Source organism: Bacillus rossius, chromosome 1 (genome assembly GCF_032445375.1).
Source record: "Bacillus rossius redtenbacheri isolate Brsri chromosome 1, Brsri_v3, whole genome shotgun sequence".
Classification (NCBI taxonomy): Eukaryota; Metazoa; Arthropoda; class Insecta; order Phasmatodea; family Bacillidae; genus Bacillus; species Bacillus rossius.
Genome location: NC_086330.1, coordinates 203755294 through 203776570, shown reverse-complemented (window position 1 = coordinate 203776570; position 21277 = coordinate 203755294).

Genomic DNA, 21277 nt, shown 5'->3' with positions numbered 1-21277 from the left:
TATGGCAACTGGAAGAAAGTGAAACTCAAACCAATCATCAAACACAGTTTGATCCATCCAACCACTTTCAGATGAATTAAGTTTTGTTCCATGAGGTGCATTATACAGCCAGTCTGTCCACTTCAGTTTTCCCTTAAATATAATATAAGGCAGTATGAATTCGCCCACAGCATTGCCGCAGAACATTGCAGTGTAACAAGACTTTTATGTGTTGAGAATTTTCTCTGGATGTCTGCAAGCCCCATATGGATCAATACTTTTCCTTTTGAAGGGGCGTCATGGAATCCAGACTCGTCATAATTGTACATGTTTTCTGGTAGAACATTTACAGTTTCCATTTCAAACTGCTCAAAGAACTTCTTTATTGTTGCCTCATTCACGAGAGCTCTTTTTCTTGAAATGTTAGTGGCAAACCTTTCACCGATTTCAGATTTGTGTCTTTCAATGAATGACTTACCCCATTCCCATCCTGGCATATTTCCAGGAAAACAACGTACTTTCCTTTTTGCAGAATCTATGTACGATTTAACAATCAATCGTAAATCAAAGAGTGAAATGGAAATACCCATATCACTAACAGCGATGCAGTGCCTTACAAAAACAATTTCTTCTTCTGGAGAAAATATAATAGGGCGTCCGACTTTACGAGTATGTCTATTTTTTATTTTGTTAACAATTGTCTGTCTTGGAACTCCATACACTCTAGCTGCTTCTCGCTGACCAATACGACCTGCAGTTACATCTTCAATAATTTTGGCTAACAGATCTGCTGAGTACCTTGTTTCCGTGCCATACTGTCTCATTCCGGGTTGAACTGGTCGTTTCCGCACCATATCTGAGATGAACAAAAAAACTGTTAACATTTGAGTATGTAATAATATTATTTTTAATATTTAGGTACACATATAGTATTAAAATCTGCAAATAATGCTGTGTGTAAACAAATTTTTTAATGTAATTCAATGAGTAACAAGTTCACTACTAATATTGAAACCTGTGGTGATTTCAGTAAAAGTTATTGAAAAACAATGTTATTTCAATTTAATATCGTAATATACAAGTAAATTCCTAAACATGTAATTATATTACAAGTGATGTATATCAAGATAACTTTGGACCACATTTGGGGCAACATTGTACCGGTACAATGTTACCCCAAAACATGTTTGAAAATGCAGTGATATTTTTATAAGGTTCCGTTTTAATTAAATACGTCATTATACCATTCAAATAAACAGATACCATAATTAATAACCTAACTAAAGCATTTAAGGATAAACACTACACTTAATAGTAACAAATTTTACTTACTGTTGCAACTTGAAATCGGTCTACAAAAAGGCGCACTTTATACCACCATAGAATAACTACTACTGCTTCCCAAAGACTGTGCACACAAGATGGATAACTTGTAATGCTTCTGCACAAAACATGACAAAATTAATCTTTCCTGCAACCTTTACTATGAGCAGCAAGGGTAATTTGAAAAAAAAACATTTTAAGTGAAATGAGGGACTGGTACAATGTTACCCTGAGGGGTACAAAGTTACCCCAATTGACTGTAACTCAAGCAATGAAACATATTTTGAAGGCTTCAGGCGCGTCAGACACGTACAGTCAGACAAAGGTACTGAATTTTACAACAGACAGTTTCAGAGCTTGATAACAAAACAAGGAATAAATCCTTTTTTGACCATCAACAGCAAACTTTAAATCGATTGTCAAACGTTTTATAAGAAGTTTTATATCTCTCTTGTTTACAGATATGTCGGCTCATTGAAATTACAAGTGGTTGACGCTTTTGCCTGAAGTTATGAAAATATTTAACGGTTGATTCCATATAACCATTGGCATGAGCCCTGACCCGGTCAAGGACAATTCTCTTCTTACAACTGTTTACAATGATGTGAAAAAAAATTGATCCCAGGATGCGGAAAGCTCACGTAAGTAGTATGTGAATGGCGCTCCGGGCCCAGGATGCAGGATGTGGTTGTGGTATCGGTCCACCATCTCTGATTGAGACGTCACGGCGGCCATCTTGGATGAGCGTAACGGTACACAGCGTAACGGGACATAACGTAACGGGACACAGCGTAACTGTAAAAGTAGATCACGGCAGCCATCTTGGATCCGCCATTTTTAAATTGAGCACCCCACTTATTATGATAAAATTTTCGTCTCTGTCGCCATATTGATTTTCTCTGTTCCGCTAGAGGCCGCCATATTGGATACCGTCGACTTTGTTTCTGCTGTTTTTTCCTAGATAGCGCCAGCGTCGCTCTTGACATTTTTCTGTTCCACTGGAGGCCGCCATCTTGGATACCATCGACTTTTTTTCTGTTGTTTGTTCCTAGATAGCGCCAGCGTCATTCTGTCTCATCACATAAGGTCGATGTTCCATTACCTACCAGAGCTATTATGGTCCTTATCAACTTATTAATTTTAATTTTTTTATGCAAAATACATTGGAAGTGCTGTGATTCGAAACAGCGCAGCTCTGATCTCTAGGTTGGAAAACATACGCCTTTAACCCCTCGGCCATCGAGACATTTACCAGACTGAGAATTAAATAAGGTATATAAAAAATAACATGCATATTCGGACTTGAGACAGAACCACCAACTTGTATTAAGTCGTAACTGTTGCAATTATCGTTACGCCCACAATCATTAAAATCCGCAATTTTTATGTTAGAAAATCGGGAAAAATTCTAAAAATAATAAAAAATTATTTAATCGAATTAAATAATAAAAATTTTAAAAACCACTGTTGAATGTTTCGTTACGGCCGCCATATTGAAAATCTTTATTTACTATCCGATTTTAATGAAAAAAATTCCAAATTTCATCAAAAAATTAACTAATAGAATTCTAATTGATTAGATCGATTTCCGTCCTTGGTTCGAAACCGGTTAGGGCAAAAAATAAAAAAAACATCAGATCCTTCCGCCACAGAAGCCACCTACAGACTGACCTACAATCAATATCAAGGTATATATCGTTAGCTGGTATGACGTCATATCCGCCATTTTGTCTTCGTCCGCTGGAGACCACCATCTTGTTTTCGTCTGCTAGAGTGTACAGGCGACATGTTAATATAATTTTCTGTTCACCATACCTTTAACCTCGTCTTTTGGCATTGAACTTTGACCTTGACAATGAACTTTGACCTTGATCTTGAACTTTGACTTTGACCTTGAACTTTTACCTTGACCTTTAAATTTTAACTGGAATTTTGACCTTGACCTTAAAATTTACCTTGACCTTGAAGTTTGACCTAGACCATGAACTTTGACTTAGACCATGAACTTTGACCTTGACCTTGAACTTTAACCTTGAACTTGAACTTTGATCTTGACCTTGATCTTTGACTTTGACCTTGAAGTCCATCATGGATCCGTCATTTTATGTTCAGTACATACTACCAGGAGCTACCACCTGCTAGTGGTCATTGCAACCATCATGTTTTCATCTGCTGGAGGACACCATATTGTGTGTAATCGTCTTACCATCATGGTAGTTTTATTCTAACCTGCTACAGTGCAGTTATTATTATAACTGAGGTGCCCGCCATCTTGAAATTTGGGCGCCATCTTGAAATCATGTAATTATTTAGCTATAAATGCGGGAAAAATTCCAAAAGTCTCCGAAAAATCAATTATTAATATACAAATTGTATCAATGGATTTCTGTCAGAGGTTCGATATTTGACCAGTCACAGTTGTAACTAATTATTAAATAAATTTTAGTTTCTGTTTTCCGTTACCTTTCACGGAGTTTATTAATCATTTGATCTACGAAAATCAACTCAAGACAATATACCTGACCATCGAATTAAATACAGTACCGATTAGCCTAACATGAAAGTCTAATTTTTCATTAATCTGAATAACATATAAGCCGTTCATGTACAAAGCCACACATACAGGCCAATTGTCTTCAGACCATGAGACCGAGTCATGTCAATATCAGACGTATAGGATTGTAGCCAATGACTATTGGAGCCAATGACTATAGGAGCCAAAAGACTGTTGGAGCCAAAAGACTGATGGAGCATTTGGAGCCTGTTGGAGAATTTGGACCAATTGGAGCCAATTGATATTGGAGGCCATGAATATTGGAGCCGATGAATATTAGAGCCAATGAATATTAGAGCGAGCGAATTAATGGAGCCAATGAATATTGGAGTCAATGTCAAATGTGCTGCCTTTTCGTTGATGGTGCTGCCTTTTCGTTGTCGGTGCTTTCAAATGTGCCGCCTTTTCGATGGCGGTGCTTCCTTTTTGTTGATTGCGCGTAGTACAAAATGTAGTGACTGAATATTTACTTGTTCAAAACCTTTTGGTGTTACTAAAATATTTTTTAAGGTCACTTGGTCTTTATTATGTCTAAAAAATGTCACGATGGACTAATTTAATATAATTAGCTAACGACGAAGGTCATGCGGTCCTGAAATGACTATCCTATACGTCTGATATTGACATGACTCGGTCTCATGGTCTGAAGACAATTGGCCTGTATGTGTGGCTTTGTACATGAACGGCTTATATGTTATTCAGATTAATGAAAATTTAGACTTTCATGTTAGGCTAATCGGTAGTGTATTTAATTCGATGGTCGGGTATATTGTCTTGAGTTGATTTTCGTAGAGTGAATAATAAATAAACTCCGTGAAAAGTAACGGAAAACAGAACCTAAAATTTATTTAATAATTAGTTACAACTATGACTGGTCAAATATCGAACCTTGGACAGGAATCCATTGATTCAATTTGTATATTAATAATTGATTTTTCGGAGACTTTTGGAATTTTTCCCGCATTTATAGCTAAATAATTACATGATTTCAAGATGGCGCCCAAATTTCAAGATGGCGGGCACCTCAGTAATAATAATAACTGCACTGTAGCAGGTTAGAATAAAACTACCATGATGGTAAGACGATTACACACAATATGGTGTCCTCCAGCAGATGAAAACATGATGGTTGCAATGACCACTAGCAGGTGGTAGCTCCTGGTAGCATGTACTGAACATAGAATGACGGATCCATGATGGATATCACGGTCAAAGTCAAAGTTCAAGGTCAAGGTCTAATTTCAAGGTCAAGGTCATAGTTTAAGGTCAAGGTCAAAGTTCAAACTCAAATTTAAATGTCAAGGTCAAAGTTCAAGGTCAAGATCAACGTTCAATGCCAATAGACGAGGTTAAAGGTATGGTGAACAGAAAACTATATTAACATGTCGCCTGCACACTCTAGCAGACGAAAACAAGATGGTGGTCTCCAACGGACGAAGACAAAATGTCGGATTTGATGGCATACCAGCTGACGATATATACCTTGATATTGATTGTAGGTCAGTCTGTAGGTGGCTTCTGTGGAGGAAGGATCTGATGTTTTTTTTTTTTGCCCTAACCGGTTTCGAACCAAGGACGGAAATCGATCTAATCAATCAGAATTCTATTAGTTAATTTTTTGATGAGATTTGGAATTTTTTTCATTAAAATCGGATAATAAATAAAGATTTTCAATATGGCGGCCGTAACGAAACATTCAAAAGTGGTTTTTAAAATTTTTATTATTTAATTCGATTAAATAATTTTTTTTATTATTTTTAGAAATTTTCCCGATTTTCTAAAATAAAAATTGCGTATTTTAATGATTGCGTGCGTAACGATAATTGCAACAGTTACGACTTAATACAAGTTGGTAGTTCTGTCTCGAACAGGAAGTCATATTATTTTTTAAAATTAAAAAAAAATTCAAGTCCGGATATGCATGTTATTTTTTATATACCTTATTTAATTCTCAGTCTGGTAAATGTCTCGATGGCCGAGGGGTTAAAGGCGTATGTTTTCCAACCTAGAGATCAGAGCTGCGCTGTTTCGAATCACAGCACTTCCAATGTATTTTGCATAAAAAAATTAAAATTAATAAGTTGATAAGGACCATAATAGCTCTGGTAGGTAATGGAACATCGACCTTATGTGATGAGACAGAATGATGCTGGCGCTATCTAGGAACAAACAACAGAAACAAAGACGTCGGTATCCAAGATGTCAGCCTCCCGTGGAACAGAAATAATCAAGAGCAAAGCTGGTACTCTCTAGGAACAAACAGCAGAAACAAAGTCGATGGTATCTAAGATGGCGGCTCGAATATGTCGGATCCAATATGTGTGCCGGGGTCAAGGACAAGTTCAAAAATCAAGGTCAAAAGTCAAAGTCACGGTCATCCAAGATGGCCGCTGTGATCTACTTGTCCCGTTACGCTGTGTCCAGTTACGCTGTGTCCCGTTACACTGTGTCCCGTTACATTGTGTCCCGTTACGCTGTGTCCCGTTACGCTGTGTCCCGTTACGCTGTGTCCCGTTACGCTCATACAAGATGGCCACTGTGACTTCACAATCCAAGATGGCGGACCGACAATCACAATTCACGCGCCGGCGCCAGTGCCAGTACCGGCTATTACACAGTAAAGAAGAGATAGGCATAAATTTCGTAAAACCGAACAGTTTTAAAAGAAATTCGCATGGACGTGAATACGAACAGTTCTCTACCAGACATCGGTGAATAAACACCTGACAGCATAAAGCATCTTCTTAGTATTGGACAAGTGCCGAATCCTCAACGTGGAAGATCTGGTCATTTTTGATGACAGCATTACGAAAATGGAATTGCATGAGTACTAGTCTTTCCTGCTTGGACCGTACTCACTACCATCAGAAGTTCACATTGCTGTACAGCACCAAGATATCTGTACTTTACCTTCGCAGATATTTCTAAGTATAAGAGGCACGCTGACAAAAGCGGATGGTACGCATCCGACAACAACGTCAATATCTTGCAATGGTATTCTTCACCTAATCGAGCGCATTACATATATACTCAATGGCGTCGAGGTAGACCAGACGAGAGATGTAGGCATAACATCTGCTATGAAAAATTACCTTTCGCTCACGCCAAATGAACTGTCTCCTGCAAAGATGGCCGGTTGGGCTCTCGTGGATGAATATAAGTTTCCGGTTTATGCCGACAGGAAGTTTGAAGTTTGTGTTCCTCTGTCCATGCTTCTTGGATTCGCTGAGGACTACAAGCATATAATTATTAATTCGAAACAAGAGCTCGTACTGCTTCTAGCCAAAACGCACATTAATGCAATCGTCGCCACTGCAGAAAACCCTTAAGATGTCTCGCTAACACTACAGTCTATCGAGTCAATGCTGCCCCACATCCAAGTGAGCACCATTGAACGAGTCAAGATGTTGAATAACATAGAAAATGGCAAGAACTTCGATGTGCCATTCCGATCCTGGAGCCTGGAAACTTATCCTGGCTTGCCTCATAGTCAGTGTATCAATTGGATAGTAAAGTCCAGCTTCGCTACGGAAAAACCAAGATACATCATCGTCGGGCTTCACACCGGAAGACAGCTCAATGCAGGAGTAGGTCGCTCCTTATTCGATAACTGTCAAATACGTAATGTAAAAATATTTTTAAACAGCTATCCATATGATATGAACATGGACTTTGAAAGTGGAAGATTTCTTCTCGCATATCAAATGTACGCCAAGTTTCAGCAAGCTTACTATGGGCGGAGACAGTCACCGATACTGAGTCCCGACAGTTCCAAGAACAAGGCTCCATTAATGGTGTTTGTCGTTTCCAAACAGGATGATCGAATAAATTCAAACATCATAGACTGTAGGATCGAGATAATGACTAGCGGAAATATTCCATCAAACACCTATACTTTTTGTCTGATACTTCACGATCAGCTTGCATCGTACAATTGTGGAGACAAACTTGTGAAAATTCTGAAATAAATACTGTTTAGTTTTCGATAATAATTTAGTTACGACCGAGCATTGATAGCGACAAGATGTACGACAAACTGCAAGGTTTCCAGAGTCATAATGGATTCGTAGTAGTATATAACAGTTCCTCCGAGCGCAGGGTTCAGGGTGTGGATTGCGATTGTCAAACGCCATATTGGATTGTGACGTCACGGCGGCCATCTTGGATGGTTGTGACCTTGACCTTTGACCTTGACCTTGACCCCGGCGGCCATTTTGGATCCGCCATCTTGGGTCCGCCATTTTGGATGACGTCATTGTGTTTTCTCGAACATTCCAGCATTGTGTTTTCCGCCATTTTGAAATATGACGTCACCGTTGCAATTTTCGTTACGGTCGCCATCTTTAGCTTTTTTTATTTACTATCCGATTTTAATAAAAAATTTTAATATTTATAAAAAAATTAAATAATAAAATTTTAATAAATTGTTTATAAAAAAATGAACTTTTACGACACGGAGTTCGGAGTCCTCGGTTCGAACCCGACGAGTGCAAAAAAAAAATAGCGACCGATCCTCCCCCCGAGGTGGGTGCTAGCAGACTGACCCCCACCACTTTTACCAACGCATATACGAACTTACAACCGCCCCCCCCCCCTTCCAACCCACCCCCCCCCCCCCTTAACCTAAAAAATTATTATTTCTCGCACACTACGATCAACCCCTCCCCCACCACCTTTTTTTAAATTTTTAATTTTGTTATTTTTTATCGTAATAACCACCCCCCACTACTACTCTAGTTTTGTCCCATCCCTCCCTCACTTTACCGACATTTCCACCCCTACCCTTCTCACCCCTAATTTGTTTTAAAGTATAAATACCGGCTGCAGGACCCGGGAGCCGTCAGTTTTGCCTCAGTTCCTCCTCCGTCGACACCGAGTACTTACTTCGTGCTGCGGAGACGTCCGTCGACGCCGAGTACTTACATCGTGCCGCGGAGACGGATTTTTGTTTCCTTACGTAATAATTATAATCATGGTTTCGCTTGCCGAAATGCATGAATTCATTGCTGAAATAAATACGGGATATGAAGGGATGTCGTTCGATCAAATTCGTCAATCCCTAACTGCAACCATCTTAAGTACTCTTGAAGTATTTCCCGGAAGCGAGGAATTAATTCTGTATCTACACCACCGCATCCTGTGTACGTTGGAGGCGGCTATAGAGCTCCAGCAGCAGCAGCAGCAGCAGCAGCAAGATGCACAAGACTCCGGCATCGAAGAGTGAGGCACCATCATCGCGGCATCCTCGTAACAAATCCAGCAACATCAACATGTCGACGACGGAGGCGGCGGTGGGTGACCGCGTCGACGATGGTCGTCGTCGGAGCCCATCGATGTCGCCATCGTCCGACACATTTTGGACATCTTTCGCAGCTGTCGTGACGCGACAGCTGCCCCGGAGATCGTCAACGTGGTTCGCCCAGAGGACATCTTCTATCAGGTACCCAGACTTAGTCGACCACGTCGGCGACATCGACGACGACGACGACCAATATGATGACGAAGATGTCACCACGTGGTGCTGGGACCTCTTTCCGGACCCACGCCCGCACGAGACTGAAAAGTGTGCCTTGTTCGACATCGGCCAAGAAAACTATTCTTTCGTACGAGCAGGACAGCAGTGCGTTCAATATCAAATGTATTATCACGGTTCCACGACCGACGTGTTCGCCACGGACAATACATACTTTGAATCGTGTCGTGAAGACACGCACTTAAGGCTTAAATGGGATTCCAAGGATCCCTTCGGTACCGTGAAACCTATAATCGCATATGACTGTACGAACCCAAATTGTGTAATCAAACTATGCCATCCGTAAGCGTATTTTCCGTGTTTGATTGATGAACTAAAGACATCGAAAATCGGTAATCGTAAATATCGCTACAGTGAACAGTGCGGTGGACTAAAACATTGTAGGTACATGTACCACGATGATTTAGGTTATTGTTCAAAGTTTGAGACACCTTGCTGTCGTGACCTGTGCCCCTGGGTAGATCAAAACAATTGTGTGACGCTAACTTTAACGCGTCAATGCATATTCATAGGCAATGCAAAAATAACCATCATATACTTTATAAATATTATTTTGATGTTGTATATTTGATGCAGTGTATCTTTTTAATCAAAACGTGAACGAAAAAAAGTCATGTTCTTTATAATTATTATTTTGTATTTTGTATCTTTGTAAAAAAAAAATTGTAATCAAGAAATTTTTCAGTGTATCTCTACAAAACTAAATTTAATAAATCTTATAATGTTTTTGATGTTAAAGTATGTATTAAAAAACTTGTTAAAGAAATTAATATTAAAAACAAATCTACGTCTACTCGGCACGAAGAAGGTACTCGGTAGGGAAGACGAATGTATGAGTGATGTATGTATATATATATATATATATATATATATATATATATATATATATATATATGTATGATTACATAGAGAAAAAAAAGGAAAGAAATTTTTAATGTTTGTGTTTTACCATAATAATAAATCCCCAAGTCATTATACACACACACAACGTTTTTAAAAAAAAAATTTTAAAAATATCTCTTCATGTCTATACTTGGAAAAAAAATATCAGTTCATCATTATAATTGAAAAAACATAGCAGTTCACCTTTATACTTGGAAAAAAAACTTATAACAGTACATCTTTAACTTTGAAAACAAAAAATTATTTTCATCTTTATACTTGGAAAAAAATTATACATCTTTATACTTGTAAAAAAAATTAATTCTTTATGACTCTATACTTGTAAAGAAAATTAATTCTTTATAACTTTATACTTGGAATAAATATTAAAAGTTATACTTTATAAAATAATTTTGTAATATATTGTTAGCACGTGGCGACCAGCACACGTGTCCTTGAAGGGACATCAGGTCTGTGCCCCAGCGCCGTGTCCCACGGTCCGGCAAGCGACATGGAGGGGGAAGATGCACCTGCATGAACCAGGGGAGAGAAGGGTATATTTTTGCAAAGTAAGATCTTCACCACCTCCACCCTGCCACCACCGCTGCGGCCAGGGGACGCCAGGCCCCTACCACCGCCACGGGCGCTGTGGAGGGGGTAAAAGCCGCCTGACTGTCCCGTCGACCGCATAATGGAGCGGCTGTGCTTCTTGCACGCTCCCCGCATGACGCATGTATACACGTACAGAAATAAAAAAAATACAATTTATTACATCCAAAGATTTATTTATACAAAATGAGCATTACACACACAAGTTTTAAAATTTTTTGACACAAACTCATTGTTTTAAAATATCCTTTTCATCAATCCACGAGTCAAACTCTGGTACATGATGCAACCATCGTATTAATGCCTTACCCTTCTTACGCCGTAACACTTTTACAACGAGTAAAGTATCTGGAAATTTAGTTTTCATAATCTCTTCTCCATAAAACGCCCCTGTTATACGTTTGCCTTTCAGATCCTCGAGAAAATAAGTACGTGGATACGTATTTTTTATTCTACATACACGAAATGATTCTCTAGTCCAATTCCCCTTGTAAGGCCTGTGAAAAATTCCGCGATTTTTCGAAATCCGCACAATGTCGCCGATATTCGCTTTTTTCTTTCGCGAATCTAGTATATTCGTCTTGTAGTACACAGTTCGAAGCAGTCGATTGTCCTTTACATCCTTCGGCTTGAGTTTCGTTGTAGAATGCACAGTAGAATTGTATTCTCGTACTAGTTTAGGAAGTAAACTCAGCCACTTGTAATTACCATTGGCAGTGAACCGAGTATACAGTTTATTCTTCATCGTACGAATCACACGTTCCGCCATTGATGCTTTGACACCGCTAAACGTAGAATAATGCGTAATGTCAAACTTTTTTATCAATGCCTTGAATGATGTATTGTAGAATTCTTTCCCGTCGTCCGTCTGCAGTAACGAAGGTCTTCGTTTATGTTTCAAAATATTCGCCATGACACTCGTAACTTCCACAGTGGTTTTCCGTTTTAAGGGTCTAGCCCACAGGAACTTTGAATAGGTGTCTATTACTATGAGAATGTACCTGTAGCCCTTGTTCACACGCGAATATTCGCACATTTCGAGCAGATCAGACTGCCAATTGTCGTCCAATCTATTGATTTTGATTTTTCGTCGTGGATAATGATGTCATGCGGGTTTATGCAACTCGCCCACAATGGCAAACATTGACATGATCACTATTCAATATATCCCGCTTCCTGTAATTCCTCAAGTATGGAAGTGATTTCGTAGGTGTGCGAATTATTTCCCACACTCTGAGATACCTGCAGCAGTCTAAGACGATCAACTAATTCATTGGGGACGTCCCAATATACATAGTCCAATTTTCTACCAGTGTCGAGTTTATAAAGTCCGGCCCCTTCGATGTCTTAGAAAAGACTAGCTATCAAAGGATCTTTCTCATGTTCATAATCTTTGAATCGACCCGTTTTCGGGTCATTTTTTGCGTAAATGGCGTTGGAAGCATCTACCAATCTTCTATATTTTCGCAAATACACCTCTGAATATAGCCGCGGTTTTTTACGAAACAAAAGTTCGCATAATCCACGAGTAAGTTTTATCACCTCTTTTCCACATTCAATATTATCGCCGGACACGAAATGTACTTTCTTCGAACCAAGGACCCATTTACTACCTCGTTTATGCACGCCATACGTCGCGTCGCTGTTTCGAGGCGCCAGGTACTCGCTAGCGAGAGGACCGACTTCGAAACCTTTTTTATTTCGAGGTTTCTTCCTAAGAGTTCGACCGACACGAACTTCGTCTTCGCTAGTAGATACGTTGGTATTGTCTGTTAATTGTGGACTTCGCTTTCGTTTGCCCGTGGACGTAGTTTACGGCTCTTCTTTTACTTCGATTTTAGTCGGTTTCTCGTTTTCGACGTCCCCTCGCCTGGCTATCGAGACGGGCACTCAAGGGCTTCAATTTTTCCTCTCTTCGAACCTCGTCGCTTAATCTGTGTTGCCTGGCGAGCAAGTACCTTGTTAGTTTGGCCTCGATAACATCGCGCAGTTGCTTTGCCAAATCGATGTTGACATCCATAATTCTGTTTATATTTCGAAGCACCTTTAGACACCAGACGTGAATTAAGTTTTGACAGAAGAGACTCTAGGTAGTCACGTCTTTGTGCATTCGAAACTTCGATCATGTCGCGAATTCGATAGTCCGAAGCTTCCACACGCTGGTCTATGGCTACAAGGTATACTATTATTTCGTCGTTTGCTCGTTTTATTTCTTGACCGAGTAGCGAAATGTATTTACGTATTTCAGCATCGTGTTTCACGGTGCATAGTTCGGTACGCGGAGCTCGACCGCTACGTCCAAATTTGGAAATGCTATGATTCATGTTTGACGATAAACAGGTCGAAACCCTGTCTGTACCTGCCCTTATATAGAGGCCAGTCCTTTACGATGACTAGAAATCCGTGTTCGTCTTTCCAACACAAGGAACACATGTCTTTGAATTCCTGGAATGTCATGTCGGTGTTTACGTGATCGTCGTAAGCGTGGCGTAAATTATGTTAGTCCATGCGAAACAAAACTATGACATTCGCATTATCACGCAGCAAATGTTTGGGTATTCTACTGTACGTCTGACACAGATAAACGCAGTCAACCTTTGCGTGTCTGGCCATGGAAAAGTACTCTTGTATTATGCCTTGCTTCTCACAAGCCACATCATCGAACACCAACACCGAATTAGGCTTTGCTTCGTCGGTAGACACCACATCGGTATTATCGCTAAACGGAAAATACTCCAGACCATCCACCAAGCGTAGAACAGCGGCCAAGCGCAACGGCTGTTGCAACGATTTGGAATACAAGTAAACGTTCTCGAACCTAAGACCGTTTGGCTCCTCCAGTAAACTCAGAAAAACACACGTCTTGCCACAGTTTTACGGTCCTGCTATGATGCAACGTACGGTAGACGGTAATAATATACCATGCCGTGATTCACGACCGATAGATTCATCGTCCTGAGTAATGCACATGGGCAAACAAACATCTTGCTTTACTACCGCCATCGTACTGACGAAAATTTTATAAGAGCAATCGTATTTATTGATTTTAGGTCAGTTGCATGTAATGTCTCGAAGAGGCAGGAACAAACAACACATCGGCGCGGGACTCGTAAACTCGCTGATAAACAATCTACCATTCGAGCTACACATTCCCGGCCCCGGGACTAAACTAGCGAAAAGGTTAGCTCGCGGTGACGTGGGCATTAATTCTCTGGACGAAAAGTGCAAGCAGCACGATATCGCATATTCATTAAGCACGGATCTGGAATCTAGGCACAGAGCAGATCAGATATTGGCACAGGAAGCTGAAGATATAAAAAAAATCGCCGGACGTGGGACTAGGAGAGAAAATCGCAGCGTGGGGCGTATCTAAATTCATGAAGGCAAAGACGAAATTAGGAATGGGTGCTCGTAAACCCAGAATTCGCTAGACCAAGAAGCGCAAGACACGAAAGAACAAGGAAAAGGGCGGATTTTTACTGCTGCTGGTGCCTGCTATAGGTTCACGAGGCGGGATCGCAGCAGCCACAACAAATATTGCTAGAGCAGTCAACACTAGCAAGAACCAGCGAAAGCAGTTGGAGGTAGCACAACAGCACAACGCCAACATGGAAGCCATTGCCATCGGTAAAAAAAAAAACGGCGCAGGACTGTACCTACTGCCGCACAAGGCAGGTCGCGGCATGAAAAAGAAAAATGTAAAAAGAAAATCCTAAGTTCTCTACCGAAACGACCGCTCACCAATGTAGATTTAATAAAGTATGCACGCAAACTTAAAATACCAAATTTCTGCGGCGTGTTTATGCGAGACACTTTGCCCAGCAAGTCAAAAACGCAGAAACGCCCCATCATTAATTTAGACACGTCGGCGGGTCGCGGCACGCACTGGGTGGCCTATGTAAAGACGGGAAATAAAGCTACTTACTACGACAGTTTCGGTAATTTGAGACCTCCGCCTGAACTTAGGCGGTACCTGGGTCGAACCACTATATTGTTCTACAATTACGAAACCGAACAGAAGCCTAATCAAACAAACTGCGGACACTTGTGCTTGAGATTTCTGACCAAACATTAAGTATGAAAAACAATTATATTTTTTCTTATATAAAATAAATGTACAGTAGCAAAAATCAATCAGTCATGTCCGTAACACTCATATTGACAGGTCGTAGCTCGCAGCTACGAGCCACATTCTACCCACCTCTGGATTTGGACGGAGAATGGTGTATCGGACTCGTAGATTTTCATACGTATAATGCCATACCTAATATCGACGAGGTAAACTGCAAAATGTGCTTCCTGAAAAGCGATGGAACATCAGCTCGGGAAGTTGCCATACCTACCGGCGCATACGAGTTGAGCGATATTACAAATTACATCTAGCAAGCGTTGACTCCAAACACAATTTTCGAATTGCGAGATAATCCAAACACCCTACAGTGCGAACTTTACTGCAGTGAAAATGTCGACTTTACGAAACCTGACACCATAGGTACGATGCACGGATTCGAACCGAAAATATAAATTGCCGTGTGAGACGACGGGGGCTTCACTTTTGGTCTTGCCGCCGTCACCTATGTTCCCGTTCGAGTTTCGTTGCGTCTCTTTCCGTTTCTATATCTCCAGCTGTCTGGTAAGTACATAAAATTTATTGTACAACTTTAACTTTGAAAATTTTGTCGTAAATTTCAACTTTGAAATTTTTCCGAACGTTATCGACTTTGAAATTTTTCCGAACATTTTCAACTTTGAAATTTTTCCGAACGTTTTCAACTTTGAAATTTTTTTTATTTTAACATTACGGTCTCGCGTGTGTGTATGCCTCCGCTGCGTCCTTCACTCAGTCAGCAAGCCTAACAGCTGGCCACTGGGTGAAGGTCGCTGCTGAGCCAGCTAGTACGTGACATGGTGTTTACACCCGAGCGAGCGCGCATGGCAATTTATAGGCAAATTCCCCCCTTGGCCACAGGCTCCAGCCAATCCGGGTGCGTGGGAGCCGCTGCTATGTCAGGACGATTTTTTGCAAATGGGGGAGGGGTCGAGGGGTGAGGATCGAGGGGAAAAGTGGGAAGGGATTTGCGTGCTATGGTTAGTGCGATTTGAAGTTTACGGGAGGGGGACAGAAGGGAAAAATTGGGAGGGATGTAGGGAAAATCGGGAGGGAGGCTGACAATCCCCGCCTAGGGCCGACGGTACGGTGGGGGTATTCACTAGCCAATCAGATTCAATCAGCTCCTGGCAGCTGGAAGATTCACCATGATACTCGGTTTGCTCCGAAGGAAAAAAATTATTAATTTATTGAAAAATATATAAATTATGTTAATTTATACGAATTTTTTCCAACAGTTACATATTTACATAACCGGTTGTAAAATATCATTTTTTTTTTAGATTTATGATTACCTTTTCAACCGCAAATTATTATTTTTTAAACGGAAGGAGAAATAAATAAAAAGTCATTACAATAGTTTTACTTTTTTTTACTTTAAAACATCTAACAAGACAGAGAGTACAGAACACAGGGCGGTACGAATGGTTTTTACAGAATCAAATTCGTAAAAGTCCGTAGCATTATCACTGTAGATCTGCGGCGTATCGACGCTCAATCCGCGTTTCTTGATGCTGCGGCGACGGGTTGCCGGTTTGAGTCTGGGAGAGGGTCGACGTCGAGTCCTAGTCTTGAGTTCAGGTCTGGACAGGTCGCTGCGCTTCGAAGCGGCGAGTTTGGACAGGTCGCTACGCTTCGAAACCTCGAGTTTGGACTGCACACTGCAGCCCAGGGTGCCGGGGTCGATACCACTACAGTCTTCTGGCGTGCAGTCGGATGCTTGTAGAGTTGTACCGAGAATTTCTTCCTTAGTGCATGGAAAAACGGTTGTTGGTCTGAGGTTAAACACGACGCACTTTTCCGCCCCGCAACAGTTTATTTGTTGGTATGGTACATAACTGGGTGGCGAATGAGCCATTAGGAAATGTAATACTCCGCCGTAACATATTTCCGTATAAGTGCGTAGATTTTCTTCTTCGTCCTGAAAACTGTATTCAATACAGCTGTAGTTTGGTTTAGCACTCAGGTACTCGGTTTCCGGCTGGAATGGCGTCATCGTGTCCGAACGTCAACTGATTGATAGAGCTCGATTGTCGAGCTATTTATACCAAAAAAAAAATATAAAAAATCAGGTGGGCCACTATTAGACAAATAAAAAAAATCGGGTTTGCCAATATTTAAAAAAAATTATTCCTGCTGCGCGTGCCATTTCTGCATTAGCTGCGAGTTTGTACAGGCACAGACACATTCAAACTTGTCGTTTGGATACTTAGCTTCGTACATTGAACAGAGTTGGCGCAGGGAAGGACAGCCGTATTCATCCTGCAAATCTACGATTTCAGCTGCTTCGTCGTCACACAGTTCTCGTAGCCATTTCTTCTGTTCGGCTCCGGCAACGTATATTATACCACGCGGATTTTGCAGTAGTAAATCTTCAATAGTGTTTTTCACTTGGTGGTACGGAATTTTTCCTTCGTCCCACTCCAGGCCATGGTAGTATTTACATAGCCATTCGTTCGACCGTTTGCTTTTTTCGTCTAGTAGTTTCCACGGATACGGGGGGCGGAAGCTGCGGGTTCGAGTCCAGGCGTCGTGAGTGACGCCAATTTCCTTAAGCACGAATCCGTTTTGGCTCTGGAAACCCTGCAGGTTGCAGTACATCCTGAGACCAACTGATGAAGTAATGATACATGCAGTCGTATTTATATGTTTTTTAATCTAGTTCAACATTTTAACGAGACCTGAAAACACATCGCAATTAATTACTCTGTCGTGTAGGATTAGACAGAACGCCGTTGTGAGTGGCGGTATGTCATCTTTCGTGGAAATTTCCAATTGACAATCAATCATAGAACTGCGAATCGATTCATCTTGTTTGCTCACGTCAAATACGATTAGCAGAGCCACTGATTTGTATGTGTCTGGACTCAGGATAGGGTGCGATTGTCGTCAGTGGTACGAAGATTGGAACTGCGTGTACATGTTATACGGCAAGGAAATACCGCCATTTTCAAAATCAATGTTCATGTCCACGTACGGGTAACTTTCGCTGTTTAAAAATAATTTTACATTTTCCATAAAACAGTGGTCAAACACCGATCTGTCAGTCTTGAGGTTCATTTGTCTGTCTGTCTGCAAAACTTATATTATATACCTAGGTTTTTCTGTACTGCTCGATGTCTTGACGACCCAGTGATTGTGTCTATTCTGAGTCAGTAAGGGGCACGTTACGAGATTCCAGCTCCTGAACGCAATTTCGACCGTCTTGTCCTTTTTGACGTAACTTAAAGGTCGACTCTTTCCTTCGTGCTGACGGTTATGTGCGGAACAAACCACTCGGTGCTCGTGACAGTGACTGCGACCGGCTGGGGGTCGTTTCCGGGTGCTTCCACGACAGCATTCAGGTGTGATGTCGCTAGAATTAACACGAGTTCTTGGGGGACTTGAATCAATATTTTCTTGTAATCCTCCATGAAGCCTAGAAGCATCGAAAGCGGTATGCTAACTTCGAATTTTCCAGATTCGTAGATGGGAATTTTGAAATCGGGTTCCATTCCAAAACCCGCGAGTTTGTTCGCGCTCAGGTCGTTTGGTGTTAGAGACAGGTAATTTTTCATCGTGGCAGTAATGCCTAAGTTCCACTTTTCATCTATCGCAATATTATTCAATTCGAAAATAACTCGTTCGAATAAATGCAGTATTCCGTTTCGTCCGAAATACGCAGTTGTGGGATGTGTTCCGTCTGCCTTTGTCAGCGTGCCTCTTATACGAATAAACGACTGGCAGGGTAGAGTATAAACGTCTTGTTTCTGTACCAGGATACGTATTTCCCTACCGGGCATATACGGCCCTTGGAGGTAGGGTGCGTAGCAGTGATATTCAAATTTATTTACATCGTCGCTAAACTGAGCTTTTTCTGACACGCTTAAATAATCTTCCATGCTTGTGATCTTTGTAGCCTAAACTGCGGAGATACTTAACGTTAAGAGGTTTTAACGCGCCGCGGCCTCGCAACAGACTGGTCCTGGGTTCGTGTCGCTTATTTGATTTATAGGTCTTGAAAATCAGTCCCATCGCTTCAAGTGTAAACGTAGTGTAATTTCTTCGTTTCTAAAATTTACTAGTTTATCGTTTTGATCGACAATGTCGACTACTGCTTCGTGTACTGTTTTAGCGAGCACAGGGGCGTAAATGATACTTTGCGGTACTTCGACCAGTTTATATCCGGGCGGAACCATTAGCGAAAACTCATGTAGCATGATGTTTAGTCTTCCATTGAGGTACGTTCCACTTGCCAAATTACAGTTTATGTGTATTACATTTGTTGACATGATATTTACAGGTTGCATGGAGACGTCTAAGGTCTTGGCTGCGTATATTTTCGGTTCGAATCCGAGCATCGTACCTATTGTGTCAGGTTTCGTAAAGTCGACATTTTCACTGCAGTAAAGTTAGCACTGTAGGGTGTTTGGATTATCTCGCCATTCGAAAATTGTGTTTGGAGTCAACGCTTGTTTGATGTAATTTGTAATATCACTCAACTCGTATGCGCCGGTAGGTATGGCAACTTCCCGAGCTGATGTTCCATCGCTTTTCAGGAAGCACATTTTGCAGTTTTCCTCGTCGATATTAGGTATGGCATTATACGTATGAAAATCTACGAGTCCGAAACACCATTCTCCGTCTAAATCCAGAGGCGGGTAGAATGTGGCTCGTAGCTGCGAGCTACGACCTGTCAATATGAGTGTTACGGACATGACTGATTGATTTTCGCTACTGTACATTTATTTTATATAAGAAAAAATATAATTGTTTTTCATACTTAATGTTTGGTCAGAAATCTCAAGCACAAGTGTCCGCAGTTTGTTTGATTAGGCTTCTGTTCGGTTTCGTAATTGTAGAACAATGTAGTGGTTCGACCCAGGTACCGCCTAAGTTCAGGCGGAGGTCTCAAATTACCGAAACTGTCGTAGTAAGTAGCTTTTTTTCCCGTCTTTACATAGGCCACCCAGTGCGTGCCGCGACCCGCCGACGTGTCTAAATTAATGATGGGGGGTTTCTGCGTTTTTGGCTTGCTGGGCAAAGTGTCTCGCATAAGCACACCGCGGAAATTTGGTATTTTAAGTTTGCGTGCATACTTTATTAAATCTACATTGGTGAGCGGTCGTTTCGGTAGAGAACTTAGGATTTTCTTTTTACATTTTTCTTTTTCATGCCGCGACCTGCCTTGTGCGGCAGTAGGTACAGTCCTGCGCCGTTTTTTTTTTACCGATGGCAATGGCTTCCATGTTGGCGTTGTGCCGTTGTGCTTCCTCCAACTGCTTTCGCTGGTTCTTGCTAGTGTTGACTGCTCTAGCAATATTTGCTGTGGCTGCTGCGATCCCGCCTAGTGAACCTATAGCAGGCACCAGCAGCGGTAAAAATCCATCCTTTTCCTTGTTCTTTCGTGTCTTGCGCTTCTTGGTCTAGCGAATTCTGGGTTTACGAGCACCCATTCCTAATTTCGTCTTTGCCTTCATGGTTATAGATACGCCCCAAGCTGCGATTTTCCCTCCTAGTCTTGCGTCCGGCATTTTGCTTATATCTTCGGCTTCCTGTGCCAATATCTGATCTGCTCTGTGCCTAGATTCCAGATCCGTGCTTAATGAATATACGATATCGTGCTGCTTGCACTTTTCGTCCAAAGAATTAATGCCCACGTCACCGCGAGCTAACCTTTTCGCTAGTTTAGTCCCGGGGCCGCAAAATCTGTAGCCGGGAATGTGAAGCTCGAATGGTAGATTGTTTATCAGCGAGTTTACGAGTCCCGCGCCGATATGTTGTTTGTTCCTGCTTTTCGAGACATTACATGCAACTGACCTAAAATCAATAAATACGATTGCTCTTATAAAATTTTCGTCAGTACGATGGAGGTATTCAAGCAAGATGTTTGTTTTCCCGTGTGCATTACGCAGGACGATGAAACTATCGGTCGTGAATCACGGCATGGTATATTATTACCGTCTACCGTAAGTTGCATCATAGCAGGACCGTAAAACTGTGGCAAGACGTGTGTTTTTCTGAGTTTACTGGAGGAGCCAAACGGTCTTAGGTTCGGGAACGTTTACTTGTATTCCAAGTCGTTGCAACAGCCGTTGCGCTTGGCCGCTGTTCTATGCTCGGTGGATGGTCTGGAGTATTTTCCGGTTAGCGATAATACCGATGTGGTGTCTACCGACGAAGCAAAGCCTAATTCGGTGTTGGTGTTCGATGATGTGGCTCGTGAGAAGCAAGGCATAATACAAGAGTACTTTTCCATGGGCAGACACGCCAAGGTTGACTGCGTTTACCTGTGTCAGACGTACAGTAG